The 8,785-nt window shown below is 42.6% G+C and overlaps 1 long non-coding RNA gene across 1 annotated transcript; it reads left to right on the top strand.

Moving 5' to 3' along the window:
- Positions 1 to 364: 364 nt before the first annotated feature.
- On the top strand, positions 365 to 1,550 carry LOC138579650 (uncharacterized). Its single transcript, XR_011304110.1, has 2 exons — positions 365 to 960; positions 1,235 to 1,550. It is a non-coding gene; the product is annotated as an uncharacterized lncRNA (long non-coding RNA).
- The last annotated feature ends 7,235 nt before the right edge of the window (positions 1,551 to 8,785 follow it).

The raw sequence follows: 8,785 nt of genomic DNA on the forward strand, positions 1-8,785 counted from the left end.
ATAGGATTGCTGCAGATCAGTGCTGAGGAAAGAGAGGAGCTGGATGCACTGATTACTTTGGAAGAGCTAGAAGAGGTGGTGAGTTGCCCACCAGTAAGACTCTGGGGGCTGATGGACTCCCAAGTGAATTCTATAAAGTATTTAAAGGAGAGGTGCTCCCCCCACTGTTAGAAATGTTTAATGAGGCATATGAGCTGGGCAGACTGCCAGAGTCACTTAGAGAAGCGATTATAATACTGCTTCCCAAACCTAACAAGCCTGGGCATAGCTGCGGTTCATATAGACCCCTGTCAATGTTAAATCAAGACAGCAAAATACTGACGGCCGTTTTGGCAAACAGACTGAGGAGGGTTATTGGCAAACTAATACATCCTGACCAGATGGTCTATGTCCCAAAAAGGAACATATCCAATAATCACAGACGACTCCATCGAGGTATTGAGTATGGAAACGAGAACGAAGGTGAATTGGCAATTGTGTCACTGGACGCAATAAAGGCCTTCGACTCGGTCAAATGGCCATGGCTGTTAGCGGACTTGGGGGGGGGGGGAGACAGAGACCCTGATGGCCTGGAAATTATTCATAGCAGAGTTATTTGGGTCAAGGCGAGACCCAACGGAACCCATGGAAAGGGATACCCTACCACAAGATGCAGGAACAGAACGTGAGAAGTAATAGGCTCAAAACGGGGGGTGGGATAAGGGAAGCAGTGAACACAATTAAGCGATGTATAATAGAAATGTTATTGTATGCACTGCAAGTTTGGTTTGTATTGTTTATTTGAATAAACGAATACAAATGTTTTAAAACATTTTTCATTCAATGATAGGTGCTATGGTGTCATCAGCCTTTATGTCAAGGGCCCACCTGGAAGATATTTTGAAAGCGGCAGACTGGTCTAATGAGTACGCGCTTAAGAATTTTTATTTTAGACCAGTGGATCAGGTAGCGTTGTTGGTGGTAAGTTAGCTTTAAACAAGCATAATTTGAACCTCCGAGTCTTGACATAGAATACAGATTTTCCACACATTCGTTACAGAAAGTCATGATTCTATTAAAGTCTCGGAGGCGAAAGATTATTCCACCCAATTCAATCGCTATAATGGATGAATGATAGTATAAATATTGTTTTGAAGAGTAATGTATTTTGTAAATGGTAATGTAATTTTGTTATTATACGATTGCCCACCCGTTCAAGAGGAGATATGTCATGGACTATACATTTTTTTGACAGGTGCAGAGCAGAAGACACCGACGCCGTGAAGAGGGATCAAAGTAAAGATTAAAGAAGTCGTCTACCGGTTGGGGAGCAAGTTATTAAGTTGTTCGATCAGCTGTAGAAAGAGGAAGGACTGTGGTTTATGCAGTGTTTATAGGGGAAAGTGAGATCTGATTGGATTGGAAAGGTCACATGGGTTTTGTGAGCTTATGAAAAACGAACTACAAACTCACTGCAGGTTTTGGGAATTGTAATTTTATGTTACACTGTTTTTCATAATTGTTTGTTTATACTTTGCTGCTCGAGAAGTAAAGAGAAGTTCAGAGCATAACCTTTCGCCTCCAAGTCTTTAATAGAATCATGACTTTCTGTAAAGAATGTGTGGAAAATCTGTATCGTTAGACATAGGCATGCTTTTCAAATTTGGTTTGGGAACACTGATACAAAGAAGGGACCACTCAGCACCAGCCGGATTGAAGATCTAGGTAAGCACACATCAATGCTCACATGAGGTCTGCACATGGAAAGTGGCAGGTACACTTTAGGGAAACCTAGAATATGAGTGTTTTTTGCCTCTTTTGGTACAGCTGGAACAGCGACTGCTTTTCACTATTCAAGAAACGTTCACTGCCGAAATACTCATCCTGCTGTATGTTTACGTATATTTAGAGCACAACAGATTTGTTAAGTGTGGCACATTATGTTAAGTTGGTGTAAATTGAACCTGAATAAAACTCTACCTTTAGCCAGGGGAGTCAACACGTTAGAAATGTATAGGGAATTGTAGATGGCTTGCTATCTCCATATCCATGGGTGTGTGTAAAACCCAGAACGTGCTGGAACGGACTAGAATGTTACCCTAATATATAAACTGGCAGCACAATTCACCTGAAAATGATGCAAACACACATGAAGAACATTTTGAAAGGAGAAAGGTACAAAGGTACACAAATATGCTTTCATTAACCCAATACTGCCAAAAACCTACATTTTATCACAATAAAGTACCCAGAATGAGCCGGAACTCTACCCCAATATTTAAAACGGCAGTAAAACCACCACAAAATGATGCAAACTAACATGAAGAACATTTTGGAAATGAGAAAGGTACACCAATATGCTGTCATTAACCCATTACGGCCCGAAATCTACATTTTATTACACAAAAGTACCCAGAACGGGCTGGAATGCTACCCTAATATATGGAAAGGCATCGAAACTCAACTGCAAATGATGCTAATACACATGAAAAACATTTTTTGAAATGAGTAAGGTTGAACAGTGTGCTGTCATCAACCCATTAGTCCCCAAAATATACATTTTAACACAAAAAGTACCCAGAATGGGCCAGAACGGTACCCTAATATATAAAATGGCAGCAACACTCACCTGAAAATTATGTAAACACGCATAAAGAACATTTTGGAAATGAGGAAGGTTGAATAATATGCTGTCATTAACCTAATACTTCCCAAAATCTACATTTTATCAAGAAAAAGTACCCGGAACGGGCCGGTACGGTACCCTTTTATATGGAAAGGCAGCGAAACTCAACTGAAAATGATGCAAACACACATGAAGAACATTTTGAAATGAGAAAGGTGAAACAATGTGCTGTCATTACCCCATTACTGCCCAAAATATTTATTTGTTTACGAAAAAGTACCCGGAACGGCTTGAATGGTACCTTAACATATGAAAGTCAGCGAAATTCAACTGAAAATTATGCAAACACACATGAATAACATTTTGAAATGAGAAAGGTACACCAATATGCTTTCATTAACCCATAACTGCCCAAACAGTATATGAAAAGGTAGCAAAACTCAACTGAAAATGATGCAAATACACATGAAGAACATTTTGAAATGAGAAAGGTACACCAATATGCTGTCATTAACCCATTGCTGCCCAAAATCAAAATTTTATCATGAAAAAGTATCCGGAACGGGTTGGAACCGTAACTTGACATATATTAAGGCAGCAAAACATTTTTCTTTGAAACATTGTGCTGTCATTAACCCATTTGTGCCCAAAATCTACATTTTATCACGAAAAAGTAACCGGAATGGGCAGGAACGCTACCCTAACATATGAAACGGCAGCAAAACTCACCTGTAAATGATGCAAACACACATGAAGAACATTTTAAAAATTAGGAAGGTTGAAAAATGTGCTGTCATTAACCCATTACTGGCCAAAATATACATTTTAACATTAAAAAAAGACCCAAAATGGGCCAGAAACAGTACCCTATATATTTAAAAACAGCAGCAAAACTCACCCGAAAATGATGTAAACACACATGAAAAACATTTTGGAAATAAGGAAGGTCGAACAATATGCTGTCATTAACCCATTACTGCCCAAAATCTACATTTTATCAAGAAAAAGTACACGGAAAAGGACGGTACGGTACCCTTATATATGGAAAGGCAGCAGAACTCAGCTGAAAATGATGCAAACACACATGAAGAATATTTTGGAATGAGAAAGATGAAACAATGTGCTTTCATTAACCCATTACTGCTCAAAATGTACTTTTTATAATGAAAAGGCATTCGGAATGGGCTTGAACGGTACCATAACATTTCAAAAGGCAGCGAAAACTAACTGAAAATGATGCAAACAGACATGTAGAACTTTTTTAAATGAAAAAGGAACACCAATATCCTTTCAGTAACCCATTACAACCCAAAGTCAACATATTATCATACACAGTACACAGAACGGGCCGGAACGCTACCCTAATATATGGAAAGGTAGCGAAACTTGCCTGAATATGATGAAATCACGCATGAAGAACATTTTGAAATGAGAAAGGTGAAACAATGTGCTATCATTAACCCATAACTGCTGATAATCTAAATTGTATAATGAAAAAGTACCCGGAACAGTCTTGAACAGTACCATAACATATAAAAAGGTAGTAAAACTCACCTGAAAATGATGCAAACTCACATGAAGAATATTTTGAAATGAGAAAGGTCACCAATATACTTTCATTAACCCACAACTGCCTAGAATCTACATTTTATCATGAAGAAGTACCCGGAACGGGCCGGAAGGGTACCCTAATATATAAAACGGCAGCAACACTCACCTGAACATTTTGGAAATGAGGAAGGTTGAACAATATGCTGTCATTACCTCATTACTGCCCAAAATCTACAGTTTATCAAGAAAAAGTACTACTAGTTTTAGTTCAGTCTGGATTTGCGCATGGGTTCTATTTTCTTCATATTTTTCCTCCATAACTCCCATGTGGAGATACATGTAGGCTCTGAATCTGACAATTTTAATCTGCTCCTCTTTAATTTTTCGGAGTCAAATATAACTTGCTCAAGGCTTGATGTAATAGGCCACCGTCTTGCCACACATCCATGTTCTTGGCGGTGACCTGTTGCATCATTTCTCCTAGTCAGGCCTCCTCATCTTGCTCTGCTCATTCCTCTCTGACAAATAATGTGTGCAGAAGGTGCTGCCTAGCCATGTTTATCTCCACTGTGGTCCTTACTGAACAGTGTTCTTCCTTTATTAAATTATTTATATAAGGGTAAACCTGTATTCTGTTGCTTTTTGTCTAGTTCAAGGTTGATTTTACTTTATTTTTACACACAGGCCTGATACTTAGGGTCTAAGTTTTGAGAAGGCACTTTTACAGTGTAACACAGCTTTCTAACCCCAAAAAGTATCACTACCTTTTCTGGGTTAGCCTGCTGTGTTAAGCTGTCACGGGTGGAAACACTATCTCAATCTCGGACGAGCCCCCACTGTTTTAAGGATTTTAAAGATGCGACACACTCCAGATCAGGAATCCTTCTCCTGGCCAGGGATGCAGTGCACAATTAAAATGCTTTTAAGTTTATTGTATTCAGATTCAACTTTTTGAGAAGGCAGCCAACCCATCTCACACCCTCCCTTAACATACACCCCGTGTCGCAATGGACCATGAACCAGGCCGGTGTGTAATAATGAGCTATTTTATTTATTTTTAATTTTGAATAAAAATCAGACACATTCACTATAGGGCAGCAATCACCAGTGTGCTGATAATTACACAATAGAATGATAGGATACGCTTAATTTAACCTTCTAACATAAGACACACAATGCACAAATGAATGAACGCAAGATTACTTTTCGAGTAGCATTTTCAGAGCACACGACAGTTAGGCATTCCCCCTGCAACACTTCAAACCCCTGTTAGCCACATTTTGTGTGGGTGGAGTGGAGTAGCAAGGAGTCAGGTATACTAGACACAAATCAGAATAGAAATTTGACCTACCACCCCTGAATGGGAGGCCAGAATCGAATTGAGCTCCCTTGAAAAATGAGCAAAATGACTCGGAATTACTGAATGGTGGTTTTTACATGTGCAGCTGAACGGATAAGGCAATAATGTTTATGGCTGTATCAACAAAGCAAGAAAACTTGCAAGTTACAAGGCAATGTGCTAAACAATGGGCATATAGTGTAGAAAATCGACTTTGGAAGGAAAAAACAGTGCAGCAAGAATTACACATGGCAAAATTGCAATTGCTCCGTTTCACAGGTATAAAATAGGCAAACAACTTCAAAAATGAGCTAAACAGACAAAATTGGAAATCGGTTTTGCAGAAGAGATACAAAGGCACGTAACAGGTATGATATGAAAGTGAAAGGGTGATACTGGATGGGGACAGTATAGGATTCTTAATGGAAGGGAAACTCAGATTTATAATGAAAGCAGTTTCACGGACATAATCGGTTTTAAGAGGAAAATGACAAGTTCTACTGAAACAATTTTTTAGTGGCTAGATTATTAAAGAAAGACACTGCCCGCAAAAAAAGGTTAATTTGCAATGTTAACCCATTCACGCTGTGTGCCTCTTGATATGGGAATGTAGTAATTTATTCCAAATAGTACTAAGGACTTATATAGCGGACTGAAATTATTAGAAAAGAATTGCGCTCACATACTGAAGACTAACACAGTTTTTCTAAGGACAGGATACACAGAGGATTCTGACAATTTTAAGAAGTTACTAGGATACTTATAGGATTTCTTATAGGGTTTCTTTTGGGGTTTCTTATAGGATTTCTTATAGGGTTGGACAAATGGCAGGGTAACAAAGCACTGGATGCAGCTTGTTGGTTACTGGGCAAGAGTGATACTCACAAAAACACTTGAATGGAATAGTTTGGACCTCCAGCCGGGTCTTTCGACAGTGCAACAGGGGTCTGGCTACTGCACAGTGGCGGCTCTCTTCTAGGGACACAGCGAGGCCACTGGAGTCTGGTCTCAGTGGACAGCGGGGTGCATCAGCTGGGCAAAGCAGGTAGCGGGGCAAAGCAGGTCTGGTCACTTGGATAAACCCAAAAGGGTTCAGCAGCCTTTCCCACGTTCTCTGTCACCGGGGTCGGTGATATCTTCGTCCGACAGTGTAGATTCTGAGATCTCCCCCTCCCCTGACTCCTCACCTTCTTCCTCCTTCCAAGAACCCTTCTTTTCCTTTCTTCGTGATCGCACCTTTTTTTTATGTAGATAGGGACGACCCCGGGAGGAAGCCACCGTGCCCCCACAAGAGGGGAGACCAGGGGGCACTCCTCCGGGATCGACCAAGAGGGGAAAAAGCCCTAGGGCACAAAAAACCCCTGTGAAACGTCGGGTGCCTTGGAGGTGTGAGACCAGGAATCCTTGAAGGGTGAGAGCTGGTGGAAAGTGTCTGGAGGCAACACGTGGAGTGAACCCCCCCAGAACACAAGCAGTCCAGTAAGTGGTCCGAGGATCGGTACACAAGGCTGGAAGTGGAAGTAACAAAACGGTAAGCAAAGGCAGTCCAGGGGAACAGGCCGGAGACTGGTACACGGAAGGTCACAGCAAACAATCCAGAAGGTAGGCGGGAGCAAATGCAATGGACAAGGCAGGGAACTGGCACACGGAAGGTACGGAGCAGAGCGAGAGGAAGTAGGAAACAGAAGGACGGAGCAAGCGGAACAGACAAGAGGAGGAAAAGCGGTAAGTGAAGATGGGAAGGAGGTAGGGTAAGCAGTTGCAAGGAGGGCTGAGGAGGCGGGCGAGTGAAACAAGTCAAGGGAGCGAGAGAAAGGCAGATAGGATCAGCGGAAGGACGAAGGAAGAACAGAGGGGAAGCCGGACTGGGCACGAGGACCCGACCGGCGGGAAAAGCGAGTAACCCAGGAAGATAGCAACAGGTAGCAAGCAACTCAGGGCTAACGGATAAAACCGGAAGCGTTGCGACGCATCCGTGACCCGGAAGGGGCTGGTTAAAACACCAGGCCGCGGAGCGCCCAACCAATAGGAACAGAAGGAAAGTAAAACCAGGAAACAGGGGGCGTGGCCAAAAGCTGCCGGCGTACGGGACTAAGTTCCGCGTCGCCAGCGGCTCCATAGACGCCAGGAACTCGGCGGCATGACAGTATGCCCCCTCCTATAAGATCCTCCCCCTGGTTTCCCTGGATGAAAGAAGTGGTACTTGCGAAGTAAGACAGGAGCATTAATGTGTGTGATGGGTTCCCAAGAGTTTTCTGATGAAGGGTAGCCCTTCCATTTAACCAAATATTCCAGCCTGCCCTTATGATACCTGGAGTCACAGAGTTGGGCGACCTCATATTCCGCCCGAGTGGAACCCTGAGGAATCGGGGCCTGTCTAACCTGTTGTGCCCATGTGTCAGCATGAAATGACTTGAGTTGAGAGGCATGGAAAAGAGGGTGGACCCTTTTGAGGTTGTTGGGTAATTTTAAGCGAAAAGCCACAGGGTTGATCTTCTGTATGATCTCGTATGGCCCTACATACTTGGGAGATAACTTGGATGGATGTACCCAACGGGGTAAATATCTAGTGGAGAGCATGACTCTGGTACCCACCTCCCATCCTGGTACAGGTCTACGGTGTTTGTTGGCTTGAATGCAATATTGAGCTTGGGCTGACTTAAGGCCTTCCTCTACCTTCTTGTGTGTCTCTCTAAGGAGGGAGAGGGAAGAATCTACCGATGGTACGCTTATAGAGAGGCCCGAGATAGGAAGAATGGAGCGAGGGTGAAAACTATAAGTACCAAAAAAAGGACTGAACCCCAGAGCGGTATGTGTGGAGTTATTGTAAGAGAATTCAGCTAGAGGGAGTAGCGTGCACCAGTTGTCTTGTTGGGAGTTGATAAAGCACCTTAAGTACTGTTCCGTTCAGGCGTTCAGTTTGCCCATTGGATTGCGGATGGAATCCAGAGGTGAGAGCTCCTTCGATACCTATTCTGACACACAGTGCCTTCCAGAACCGGGAGGTGTACTGACTACCCCGGTCTGAAATTATCTTGTTAGGCAGACCGTGTAACCGGGATATGTCTTTGAGAAACACTTCCACCATCTTGGCTGCAGTAGGAACACCAGGCAATGGGGAGAAGTGAGCCAATTTGGTAAATGAATCCACTACTACCATGACACAGGTGCATCCTTGAGACGGGGGTAAATCCACTATAAATTCCGTAGAGATCGTGCTCCAAGGACCCTTAGGTACAGCACTTGGTTCCAGTAGACCAATTGGTCGTTGATGGGATGACTTACTCCGC

Source organism: Ambystoma mexicanum, chromosome 3p (assembly GCF_040938575.1).
Source record: "Ambystoma mexicanum isolate Mex_15411 chromosome 3p, UKY_AmexF1_1, whole genome shotgun sequence".
NCBI lineage: Eukaryota > Metazoa > Chordata > Amphibia > Caudata > Ambystomatidae > Ambystoma > Ambystoma mexicanum.